Below are 15252 nucleotides of genomic sequence, written 5' to 3' on the forward strand. Positions count from 1 at the left end.
TCATCTGACCTCTACAGTAACCTGGCCTACACATTCATCTGACCTCTACAGTAACCTGACCTACACATTCATCTGACCTCACAGTAACCTGACCTACACATTCATCTGACCTCTACAGTAACCTGACCTACACATTCAGCTGACCTCTACAGTAACCTGGACTACACATTCATCTCACCTCTACAGTAACCTGGACTACACATTCATCTGACCTCTACAGTAACCTGGCCAACACATTCATCTGACCTCTACAGTAACCTGGACTACACATTCATCTGACCTCTACAGTAACCTGGACTACACATTCATCTGACCTCTACAGTAACCTGGACTACACATTCATCTGACCTCTACAGTAACCTGACCTACACATTCATCTGACCTCTTCAGTAACCTGGACCTACCACATTCATCTGGACCTCTACAGTACCGGACCTACACATTCATCTGACCTCTAACAGTAACCTGCGACTACACATTCACCTGACCTCTACAGTTAACCTGGCCTACACAATTCATCATGACCTCTACAGTAACCTGGACTACACATTCATCTGACCCTCTACAGTAACCTGGACTACACATGCACTGACCTACAGTACACCTGGACACACATAGTATGACCTCTACAGTAACCCCCCACCCCCCTGGACTCACATCATCTGACCATCTACAGTAACCTGACCTACAACATTCATCTGACCTCCTACAGTAACCTGACCTACACATCATCCTGAACCCCCCCCCCCCTACAGTAAACCTGGACTACACATTCATCCTGACCTCTACAGTAACCTGGACATACACATTCATCTGACCCTCTACCAGTAACCTGGAACTACACATTACATCTGACCTCTACAGTAACTGGACTACACATTTCATCTGACCATCTACAGTAACCTGACCTACACATTCATCTGACCTCTACAGTAACCTGACCTACACATTCATCATGACCTCTACAGTAACCTGACCTACACATTCATCTGACCTCTACAGTAACCTGACCTACACATTCATCTGACCTCTACAGTAACCTGACCTACACATTCATCTGACCTCTACAGTAACCTGGACTACACATTTATCTGACCTCTACAGTAACCTGGACTACACATTCATCTGACCTCTACAGTAACCTGGACTACACATTCACCTGACCTCTACAGTAACCTGGACTACACATTCATCTGACCTCTACAGTAACCTGACCTACACATTCATCTGACCTCTACAGTAACCTGACCTACACATTCATCTGACCTCTACAGTAACCTGGACTACACATTCACCTGACCTCTACAGTAACCTGGACTACACATTCATCTGACCTCTACAGTAACCTGGACTACACATTCACCTGACCTCTACAGTAACCTGGACTACACATTCATCTGACCTCTACAGTAACCTGACCTACACATTCATCTGACCTCTACAGTAACCTGGACTACACATTCATCTGACCTCTACAGTAACCTGGACTACACATTCATCTGACCTCTACAGTAACCTGGACTACACATTCATCTGACCTCTACAGTAACCTGGACTACACATTCATCTGACCTCTACAGTAACCTGGACTACACATTCATCTGACCTCTACAGTAACCTGGACTACACATTCATCTGACCTCTACAGTAACCTGGGCTACACATTCATCTGACCTCTACAGTAACCTGGCCTACACATTCATCTGACCTCTACAGTAACCTGGCCTACACATTCATCTGACCTCAACAGTAACCTGACCTACACATTCATCTGACCTCTACAGTAACCTGGCCTACACATTCATCTGACCTCTACAGTAACCTGGACTACACATTCATCTGACCTCTACAGTAACCTGGACTACACATTCATCTGACCTCTACAGTAACCTGACTACACATTCATCTGACCTCTACAGTAACCTGACCTACACATTCATCTGACCTCTACAGTAACCTGGCCAACACATTCATCTGACCTCTACAGTAACCTGACCTACACATTCATCTGACCTCTACAGTAACCTGGCCAACACATTCATCTGACCTCAACAGTAACCTGACCTACACATTCATCTGACCTCTACAGTAACCTGGCCTACACATTCATCTGACCTCTACAGTAACCTGGACTACACATTCATCTGACCTCTACAGTAACCTGGCCTACACATTCATCTGACCTCTACAGTAACCTGGCCTACACATTCATCTGACCTCAACAGTAACCTGACGTACACATTCATCTGACCTCTACAGTAACCTGGCCTACACATTCATCTGACCTCTACAGTAACCTGGACTACACATTCATCTGACCTCTACAGTAACCTGGACTACACATTCATCTGACCTCTACAGTAACCTGACCTACACATTCATCTGACCTCTACAGTAACCTGGCCAACACATTCATCTGACCTCTACAGTAACCTGACCTACACATTCATCTGACCTCAACAGTAACCTGACCTACACATTCATCTGACCTCTACAGTAACCTGGCCTACACATTCATCTGACCTCTACAGTAACCTGGACTACACATTCATCTGACCTCTACAGTAACCTGGACTACACATTCATCTGACCTCTACAGTAACCTGACCTACACATTCATCTGACCTCTACAGTAACCTGGCCTACACATTCATCTGACCTCTACAGTAACCTGACCTACACATTCATCTGACCTCTTCAGTAACCTGACCTACACATTCATCTGACCTCTACAGTAACCTGGCCTACACATTCATCTGACCTCTACAGTAACCTGGACTACACATTCATCTGACCTCTACAGTAACCTGGACTACACATTCATCTGACCTCTACAGTAACCTGGCCTACACATTCACCTGACCTCTACAGTAACCTGGACTACACATTCATCTGACCTCTACAGTAACCTGGACTACACATTCACCTGACCTCTACAGTAACCTGGACTACACATTCATCTGACCTCTACAGTAACCTGACCTACACATTCATCTGACCTCTACAGTAACCTGGCCTACACATTCATCTGACCTCTACAGTAACCTGACCTACACATTCATCTGACCTCTACAGTAACCTGACCTACACATTCAGCTGACCTCTACAGTAACCTGGACTACACATTCATCTCACCTCTACAGTAACCTGGACTACACATTCATCTGACCTCTACAGTAACCTGGCCTACACATTCACCTGACCTCTACAGTAACCTGGACTACACATTCATCTGACCTCTACAGTAACCTGGACTACACATTCATCTGACCTCTACAGTAACCTGGACTACACATTCATCTGACCTCTACAGTAACCTGACCTACACATTCATCTGACCTCTTCAGTAACCTGACCTACACATTCATCTGACCTCTACAGTAACCTGGACTACACATTCATCTGACCTCTACAGTAACCTGGACTACACATTCATCTGACCTCTACAGTAACCTGGACTACACATTCATCTGACCTCTACAGTAACCTGGACTACACATTCATCTGACCTCTACAGTAACCTGGCCTACACAATCGCCTGACCTCTACAGTAACCTGGACTACACATTCACCTGACCTCTACAGTAACCTGGACTACACATTCACCTGACCTCTACAGTAACCTGGACTACACATTCGTCTGACCTCTACAGTAACCTGGACTACACATTCATCTGACCACTACAGTAACCTGACCTACACATTCATCTGACCTCTACAGTAACCTGACCTACACATTCATCTGACCTCTACAGTAACCTGGACTACACATTCATCTGACCTCTACAGTAACCTGACCTACACATTCATCTGACCTCTACAGTAACCTGACCTACACATTCATCTGACCTCTACAGTAACCTGGACTACACATTTATCTGACCTCTACAGTAACCTGGACTACACATTCATCTGACCTCTACAGTAACCTGGACTACACATTCACCTGACCTCTACAGTAACCTGGACTACACATTCATCTGACCTCTACAGTAACCTGACCTACACATTCATCTGACCTCTACAGTAACCTGACCTACACATTCATCTGACCTCTACAGTAACCTGGACTACACATTCACCTGACCTCTACAGTAACCTGGACTACACATTCATCTGACCTCTACAGTAACCTGGACTACACATTCACCTGACCTCTACAGTAACCTGGACTACACATTCATCTGACCTCTACAGTAACCTGACCTACACATTCATCTGACCTCTACAGTAACCTGGACTACACATTCATCTGACCTCTACAGTAACCTGGACTACACATTCATCTGACCTCTACAGTAACCTGGACTACACATTCATCTGACCTCTACAGTAACCTGGACTACACATTCATCTGACCTCTACAGTAACCTGGACTACACATTCATCTGTTACGGCCCTCTCGGGACGCAACGGGGTTCTTACTCTGATGTAGTTAGAGAAAGATATATATCCGGCCCCAAGCCAGTAGAGGCTTTCAAGGGATGCGATCCGTGACGCAAGTAACTTAAAGGGAGTATGGAAAGATAGTTAAGAACTTAATATTATAATTAACACCATCACCATTTAAATATATATAATAAAAGAGTACACAAAGGGGGGGGGTATTAATGCTATGCAAGGGGATTATTCACTGTAGTCTTCTGCTGAAGACTCTGGATGCCACACCACTTTCGGTGCCGATTCCTTGGTGCTTTCTTCGTGGCCTCAAGACGTGTCTTCTGGAACGCCGAGCCTACCCTGGCCACAGGTCAGCCACAACACAGGTCCACTGGGGGCACCGTCGTGGAGGCCGTCAACCACACGTCCAGCAGGTCTGCTGGCAGGTACTGAGCCACCAAGGCTGGTACGGCCACTCCACGAACGATAAAAGGGGTATGCCCTAGACAGGAGTCTCGTGTGATATCACCAATCACCCTCCTGTCCTCAATACCCCAGTGGATTATCGTCTCCAACCGTCGGTCCCGGGTAAATCCTTCCACTGCCACTCCACTGGCAGGCTTAACACACCACAGTGTTCTTCCGGGGGGACGACGTCACAACAGCTGCAGCAAACTTCACAGTATGGAGACTGGCTGCCTCGGGTAGACTGACTCAATCGTCAACACAGTGGTCCCAGGTCGACTCTGTAAACAGACACGTCATCAATAACTGGGACACTAATACACCACACTCACAGGCTAGGGCACAAACACCTGACGTATCCAGTCCATAGATGGCGCTGTCGTCGGAGCACCACCTCACCAGAGGTCAGGAGCGGCGTTGTTGAGTGCTGAACCAGACTGGAAACTGGTCCTCGAGGCCAGTACACGCTGTCCTCACTAGGTGTCGTCGTTCGTTTGGCGGGGGTTTCGGGAGCTGACCCACAGATGGCGTGTTTGTCACTGCTCCAGGCTCGGACGCTGAATCCGGGTTCGTAACACCTCCCCACCAAAAAGAATTTGGTTTGGGGTTCTATAAAAAGAAACACAAACCAAATTAGTACGACGACACAACTCCAAATGGACACACATGCTTTATAATCTGGGATGTCGAGGCTGTCACGTCTACAGAACTGTACTGAGGAACCCTGGCACAAAGGGAACTTGTAGATAGAAGGCAATGATCTGCCTGATATAATCGTCCACCTCTCCACTGCGATGTCAAGCAGGGGCATCATCTCACACCTCTCTAGTACGGATTGGTTTTGACACGATCTGGGGTGACTCGACACTTCCCTATGTCGTGGCACCGATGATGGCTGACCACAGACGGCATTTCTGGTGCCAGTCCGATGGTCCTTCAGGGAGGCAGGAACCTGGAATACAGGGGTTTGATAATTCAGAGTGCTAGTGACAATGGGCAAGTCAGTACTTACTATACTCTCCTCTACTAGGCCCACACCTAGTTTCAACAGGGCTGCTTGCTCACTGAAGATGGCATTCGCTCTGCCACCGTCAGGTCGACCAACGTTCCGTATAACGCTGTATTGAGGCTCAGCAATCACGCGGGGGGTGTCAACCTGTCGGAAACAGTCACTCATATTATCATTTGTCGTACCTCCTGTATCAATTATCACCTTCCAGGTCCCTCCTTCAACTGCAACACTTGCAGTACTAATCTCTAATCCCTGGGACCTCTTCACGATGTTCATGGGAGCCATCATCCTTCGGGTCGTCCACTGATCCTTACTGAGAACACAGAGAACACATAGGAGAACAAAACAAAATATCCGGTAGGAAACATTTGGTAAGTCGAGGGATAAGTTTCCTGAGCTTGTCATGTCCATAGCCGGCAACATCCACACGCCTGGCTTGGACCGAAGAGGGCACTAGACCTTTTGAACACACCGCACCTACCTCTGACGTCTGGGGAGTCTCTGGCTGGTTCACTACACGCTGTAACTTGCCATACCGCAAGCACACATCCGCCTTCGCTCCAGACTCGTTGGTATCCGTGGGTGCCTGCACACAAGGCCTCTCTTCTAGCTCAGGTACTTCTGCCATCGTAACCTCATGTTCCTTGTCAAGAGAAGAATCAGGAGACACTGCTAGATAACTGTCGATCTGCGGGGGAGAGGACAAATTAGACTTGTTCAAATCCGGGTCTGTCTTTACCTGGACATTACCATTGCCTGTTACCTCAGACCGTGCTGTTCTGGTAGACTCGTCCACAACCTTGGGATGATTGGTGCTCCAATCGGTCACCAAGTCGTGGGCTAGTACCACGTCAATCCCAGCCACAGGGAGGGTATCGACTACTGCCAACGCACATGTGCCGCTGAAATAAGGCGAGTCGAGATGTACTGGCACTAAGGGGGCGATGTACTGCGTTCTCGGAAACCCAACCAGGACAACCTGTCGTTTCCCGTCCACACTTACTCCCTCGGGTAACGAGCTCTTCACGATCAGGGACTGGGCTGCTCCACTATCTCTGAGCACTACAACTGATCTACCAGTATGATCACTCGTTACATACCCGCATGAAGTGTGAGGGGCAAACAAACTTGGTCCTTCCTGCGTCATCGTAGACTGGTTTCCTGCTGGTGGTGTAACACAGCTCATCAACATCACCTCCCTTCGTGCGCTGCCACCTCTTCTGCCTCGGCACCTAGCAGCTATGTGCCCCTTCTGCCCACAAGTCCAGCACACCATGTTCCTCCTCGGACTACGGTGTTTCGGACTACTAGGACTTGTTCTTCGAGGGCTACTTGGGGGCGTCTTCTTAGCACTTTGTGGGACGGGTCTTTCTTCATCCTGAGGTCTGTCAAACCGGCGCTGGTAATTCCTTGGGACGTACTTAGCAGACGGCCTATGAGTCAGGATGTACTCTTCAGCCATGGTGGCTGCTGTACTCAAGGTCTCCACCTGCTGCTCTTCTAGGTATGTCTTGAGGTCTCCAGACAAACAATCCTTGAAGTCCTCGAGCAGAATCAGCTGTTCGAGGTCTTCCTTGGTCTCCACCTTCCGAGAGGCACACCATTCCTGGAAAAGTCGCTCCTTGATCGTGGCGAATTCGGTAAAAGTGTGCTCTGAGGTCTTCTTCAGGTTTCTAAATTTCTGCCTGTACGCCTCAGGTACCAATTGGTACGCCATGAGCACCACCTTCTTCACCTTGTCATAATCGCTGGAGTCGTCAAGGGATAACGTAGAGTAGGCGATTTGGGCCTTCCCAGTCAAGACTGACTGTATCATGATGGCCCAATTCTCCCTTGGCCACTCCAAAGAGGCAGCGACTTTCTCGAAGGCTGCAAAGAATTTTGACACTTCCTTCTCATGGAATTTGGGGACCATTTTGATGTTGCGTACCGGATCGAAGCTACTGGTGTCCGTTGTTTGCCTCCGACCACCGCCTAATCGCAAAACCTCTAGTTCATGTTGTCTCTCTCTTTCCTCTTTGTCCTGTCGTTCTTGCCTGTCTCGTTCTTCTCTCTCTCTTTCTCGTTCTTCCCTCTCTCGTCTCTCTTCTCTTTCTCGCTCTTCTCTTTCTCGTTTCTCTTCTCTTTCTCTCTCTTCTTTTTCTCTGTCTCGTTCTTCTCTTTCTCGTTTCTCTTCTCTTTCTCGTTCTTCTCTCTCTCGTTTCTCTTCTCTTTCTCTCTCTGCTTTCCTTTCTTCTAATTCTAAACGTCTCATCTCTAATTCTTTATCTTGTCTCTCTCGTTTCTCTTCTCTTTCTAATTCTAAACGCCTCATCGCCAATTCTTTTTCTTTCATCTCCATTTCTTTATCTTTTAATTCTCGTTCCATTTCTAACTTCTTCCATTCAATTTCCCGATTAATTTCCAGGGCACGCATCTTGACTGTTAGGAAGCTAACCTGCATCACTGTCAACGTCACTGCCCTTATCTTCCTTTTCCGTGGAAGCTATGTCTGCACTTTCCTTTGTACTAGGAGTCTCGCCTTCCTGTTTCTCTTCTGCCTTCAGGTGCCGGTGTACCTTGGACAAGATCTCCACACGGGAATCACTGGCACGGATCTTTATCTCCAGGTAGGCGCTCACTAGTACAAGCTCTGGTTTACTCAGATATTTTAATCTGGCAAGACAATCTTCTCTGTTCAGAAAAGCCTGAACCTCGTCCAGATCATCGATGGTAGCTTTGTCTGCCATTGTCACAGATGGAACACTTAGCACTTAACACACTGCTTACACGTTAGCACTTAACGCACCAAACACTGCCCTTGCCAATATTGCACGTAATCACTTCGGGCACCACACTACCCAATATTGCACTGAGTCCAAGCGAACACTTCGCTCTACAATAGTGCACTAAATCACTGAGCACCGCACTAGTCAATATTGCACTTAATCGCTTAATCCCAGCGAGCACCGCACTGCACAATATCGCGCTTAGTCACTGAGCACCGCACAGGACGTATAACGTCGCAATCGTCACACAGGGGGAATTATATACAGGGATTACGCCACTTCACCACCCCTGTCAAACATACTTAACAAGGGGACGGATCCCGCTGGGGATGCCAATTATGTTACGGCCCTCTCGGGACGCAACGGGGTTCTTACTCTGATGTAGTTAGAGAAAGATATATATCCGGCCCCAAGCCAGTAGAGGCTTTCAAGGGATGCGATCCGTGACGCAAGTAACTTAAAGGGAGTATGGAAAGATAGTTAAGAACTTAATATTATAATTAACACCATCACCATTTAAATATATATAATAAAAGAGTACACAAAGGGGGGGGGGGTATTAATGCTATGCAAGGGGATTATTCACTGTAGTCTTCTGCTGAAGACTCTGGTGCCACACCACTTTCGGTGCCGATTCCTTGGTGCTTTCTTCGTGGCCTCAAGACGTGTCTTCTGGAACGCCGAGCCTACCCTGGCCACAGGTCAGCCACAACACAGGTCCACTGGGGGCACCGTCGTGGAGGCCGTCAACCACACGTCCAGCAGGTCTGCTGGCAGGTACTGAGCCACCAAGGCTGGTACGGCCACTCCACGAACGATAAAAAGGGGTATGCCCTAGACAGGAGTCTCGTGTGATATCACCAATCACCCTCCTGTCCTCAATACCCCAGTGGATTATCGTCTCCAACCGTCGGTCCCGGGTAAATCCTTCCACTGCCACTCCACTGGCAGGCTTAACACACCACAGTGTTCTTCCGGGGGGACGACGTCACAACAGCTGCAGCAAACTTCACAGTATGGAGACTGGCTGCCTCGGGTAGACTGACTCAATCGTCAACACAGTGGTCCCAGGTCGACTCTGTAAACAGACACGTCATCAATAACTGGGACACTAATACACCACACTCACAGGCTAGGGCACAAACACCTGACGTATCCAGTCCATAGATGGCGCTGTCGTCGGAGCACCACCTCACCAGAGGTCAGGAGCGGCGTTGTTGAGTGCTGAACCAGACTGGAAACTGGTCCTCGAGGCCAGTACACGCTGTCCTCACTAGGTGTCGTCGTTCGTTTGGCGGGGGTTTCGGGAGCTGACCCACAGATGGCGTGTTTGTCACTGCTCCAGGCTCGGACGCTGAATCCGGGTTCGTAACATCATCTGACCTCTACAGTAACCTGGACTACACATTCATCTGACCTCTACAGTAACCTGGACTACACATTCATCTGACCTCTACAGTAACCTGGGCTACACATTCATCTGACCTCTACAGTAACCTGGCCTACACATTCATCTGACCTCTACAGTAACCTGGCCTACACATTCATCTGACCTCAACAGTAACCTGACCTACACATTCATCTGACCTCTACAGTAACCTGGCCTACACATTCATCTGACCTCTACAGTAACCTGGACTACACATTCATCTGACCTCTACAGTAACCTGGACTACACATTCATCTGACCTCTACAGTAACCTGACCTACACATTCATCTGACCTCTACAGTAACCTGGCCAACACATTCATCTGACCTCTACAGTAACCTGACCTACACATTCATCTGACCTCTACAGTAACCTGGCCAACACATTCATCTGACCTCAACAGTAACCTGACCTACACATTCATCTGACCTCTACAGTAACCTGGCCTACACATTCATCTGACCTCTACAGTAACCTGACCTACACATTCATCTGACCTCTACAGTAACCTGGCCTACACATTCATCTGACCTCTACAGTAACCTGACCTACACATTCATCTGACCTCTTCAGTAACCTGACCTACACATTCATCTGACCTCTACAGTAACCTGGCCTACACATTCATCTGACCTCTACAGTAACCTGGACTACACATTCATCTGACCTCTACAGTAACCTGGACTACACATTCACCTGACCTCTACAGTAACCTGGCCTACACATTCACCTGACCTCTACAGTAACCTGGACTACACATTCATCTGACCTCTACAGTAACCTGGACTACACATTCACCTGACCTCTACAGTAACCTGGACTACACATTCATCTGACCTCTACAGTAACCTGACCTACACATTCATCTGACCTCTACAGTAACCTGGCCTACACATTCATCTGACCTCTACAGTAACCTGACCTACACATTCATCTGACCTCTACAGTAACCTGACCTACACATTCATCTGACCTCTACAGTAACCTGGACTACACATTCATCTGACCTCTACAGTAACCTGGACTACACATTCATCTGACCTCTACAGTAACCTGGCCTACACAATCACCTGACCTCTACAGTAACCTGGACTACACATTCACCTGACCTCTACAGTAACCTGGACTACACATTCACCTGACCTCTACAGTAACCTGGACTACACATTCATCTGACCTCTACAGTAACCTGGCCTACACATTCACCTGACCTCTACAGTAACCTGGACTACACATTCATCTGACCTCTACAGTAACCTGGACTACACATTCATCTGACCTCTACAGTAACCTGGCCTACACATTCACCTGGACTACACATTCATCTGACCTCTACAGTAACCTGGACTACACATTCATCTGACCTCTACAGTAACCTGGACTACACATTCACCTGACCACTACAGTAACCTGGCCTACACATTCACCTGACCTCTACAGTAACCTGGACTACACATTCATCTGACCTCTACAGTAACCTGGACTACACATTCACCTGACCTCTACAGTAACCTGGCCTACACATTCATCTGACCTCTACAGTAACCTGGACTACACATTCATCTGACCTCTACAGTAACCTGGACTACACATTCACTGACCTCTACAGTAACCTGGCCTACACATTCACCTGACCTCTACAGTAACCTGGACTACACATTCATCTGACCTCTACAGTAACCTGGACTACACATTCACCTGACCTCTACAGTAACCTGGACTACACATTCGTCTGACCTCTACAGTAACCTGGACTACACATTCATCTGACCACTACAGTAACCTGACCTACACATTCATCTGACCTCTACAGTAACCTGACCTACACATTCATCTGACCTCTACAGTAACCTGGACTACACATTCATCTGACCTCTACAGTAACCTGACCTACACATTCATCTGACCTCTACAGTAACCTGACCTACACATTCATCTGACCTCTACAGTAACCTGGACTACACATTTATCTGACCTCTACAGTAACCTGGACTACACATTCATCTGACCTCTACAGTAACCTGGACTACACATTCACCTGACCTCTACAGTAACCTGACCTACACATTCATCTGACCTCTACAGTAACCTGACCTACACATTCATCTGACCTCTACAGTAACCTGACCTACACATTCATCTGACCTCTACAGTAACCTGGCCAACACATTCATCTGACCTCAACAGTAACCTGACCTACACATTCATCTGACCTCTACAGTAACCTGGCCTACACATTCATCTGACCTCTACAGTAACCTGGACTACACATTCATCTGACCTCTACAGTAACCTGACCTACACATTCATCTGACCTCTACAGTAACCTGGCCAACACATTCATCTGACCTCTACAGTAACCTGACCTACACATTCATCTGACCTCTACAGTAACCTGGCCAACACATTCATCTGACCTCAACAGTAACCAGACCTACACATTCACCTGACCTCTACAGTAACCTGGCCTACACATTCATCTGACCTCTACAGTAACCTGGCCTACACATTCATCTGACCTCTACAGTAACCTGACCTACACATTCATCTGACCTCAACAGTAACCTGACCTACACATTCATCTGACCTCTACAGTAACCTGACCTACACATTCAGCTGACCTCTACAGTAACCTGGACTACACATTCATCTCACCTCTACAGTAACCTGGACTACACATTCATCTGACCTCTACAGTAACCTGGCCTACACATTCACCTGACCTCTACAGTAACCTGGACTACACATTCATCTGACCTCTACAGTAACCTGGACTACACATTCATCTGACCTCTACAGTAACCTGGACTACACATTCATCTGACCTCTACAGTAACCTGACCTACACATTCATCTGACCTCTTCAGTAACCTGACCTACACATTCATCTGACCTCTACAGTAACCTGGACTACACATTCATCTGACCTCTACAGTAACCTGGACTACACATTCGTCTGACCTCTACAGTAACCTGGCCTACACATTCATCTGACCTCTACAGTAACCTGGACTACACATTCATCTGACCTCTACAGTAACCTGACCTACACATTCATCTGACCTCTACAGTAACCTGGCCAACACATTCATCTGACCTCTACAGTAACCTGACCTACACATTCATCTGACCTCTACAGTAACCTGGCCAACACATTCATCTGACCTCAACAGTAACCAGACCTACACATTCACCTGACCTCTACAGTAACCTGGCCTACACATTCATCTGACCTCTACAGTAACCTGGCCTACACATTCATCTGACCTCTACAGTAACCTGACCTACACATTCATCTGACCTCAACAGTAACCTGACCTACACATTCATCTGACCTCTTCAGTAACCTGACCTACACATTCATCTGACCTCTACAGTAACCTGGACTACACATTCATCTGACCTCTACAGTAACCTGACCTACACATTCAGCTGACCTCTACAGTAACCTGGACTACACATTCATCTCACCTCTACAGTAACCTGGACTACACATTCATCTGACCTCTACAGTAACCTGGCCTACACATTCACCTGACCTCTACAGTAACCTGGACTACACATTCATCTGACCTCTACAGTAACCTGGACTACACATTCATCTGACCTCTACAGTAACCTGGACTACACATTCATCTGACCTCTACAGTAACCTGACCTACACATTCATCTGACCTCTTCAGTAACCTGACCTACACATTCATCTGACCTCTACAGTAACCTGGACTACACATTCATCTGACCTCTACAGTAACCTGGACTACACATTCGTCTGACCTCTACAGTAACCTGGACTACACATTCATCTGACCACTACAGTAACCTGACCTACACATTCATCTGACCTCTACAGTAACCTGACATACACATTCATCTGACCTCTACAGTAACCTGGACTACACATTCATCTGACCTCTACAGTAACCTGACCTACACATTCATCTGACCTCTACAGTAACCTGACCTACACATTCATCTGACCTCTACAGTAACCTGGACTACACATTTATCTGACCTCTACAGTAACCTGGACTACACATTCATCTGACCTCTACAGTAACCTGGACTACACATTCACCTGACCTCTACAGTAACCTGGACTACACATTCATCTGACCTCTACAGTAACCTGACCTACACATTCATCTGACCTCTACAGTAACCTGACCTACACATTCATCTGACCTCTACAGTAACCTGGACTACACATTCACCTGACCTCTACAGTAACCTGGACTACACATTCATCTGACCTCTACAGTAACCTGGACTACACATTCACCTGACCTCTACAGTAACCTGGACTACACATTCATCTGACCTCTACAGTAACCTGACCTACACATTCATCTGACCTCTACAGTAACCTGGACTACACATTCATCTGACCTCTACAGTAACCTGGACTACACATTCATCTGACCTCTACAGTAACCTGGACTACACATTCATCTGACCTCTACAGTAACCTGGACTACACATTCATCTGACCTCTACAGTAACCTGGACTACACATTCATCTGACCTCTACAGTAACCTGGACTACACATTCATCTGACCTCTACAGTAACCTGGGCTACACATTCATCTGACCTCTACAGTAACCTGGCCTACACATTCATCTGACCTCTACAGTAACCTGGCCTACACATTCATCTGACCTCAACAGTAACCTGACCTACACATTCATCTGACCTCTACAGTAACCTGGCCTACACATTCATCTGACCTCTACAGTAACCTGGACTACACATTCATCTGACCTCTACAGTAACCTGGACTACACATTCATCTGACCTCTACAGTAACCTGACCTACACATTCATCTGACCTCTACAGTAACCTGGCCAACACATTCATCTGACCTCTACAGTAACCTTGCCTACACATTCATCTGACCTCTACAGTAACCTGGCCAACACATTCATCTGACCTCAACAGTAACCTGACCTACACATTCATCTGACCTCTACAGTAACCTGGCCTACACATTCATCTGACCTCTACAGTAACCTGGACTACACATTCATCTGACCTCTACAGTAACCTGGCCTACACATTCATCTGACCTCTACAGTAACCTGGCCTACACATTCATCTGACCTCAACAGTAACCTGACCTACACATTCATCTGACCTCTACAGTAACCTGGCCTCCACATTCATCTGACCTCTACAGTAACCTGGACTACACATT

The sequence above is a fragment of the Procambarus clarkii genome, chromosome 84 (genome assembly GCF_040958095.1).
Source record: "Procambarus clarkii isolate CNS0578487 chromosome 84, FALCON_Pclarkii_2.0, whole genome shotgun sequence".
NCBI lineage: Eukaryota > Metazoa > Arthropoda > Malacostraca > Decapoda > Cambaridae > Procambarus > Procambarus clarkii.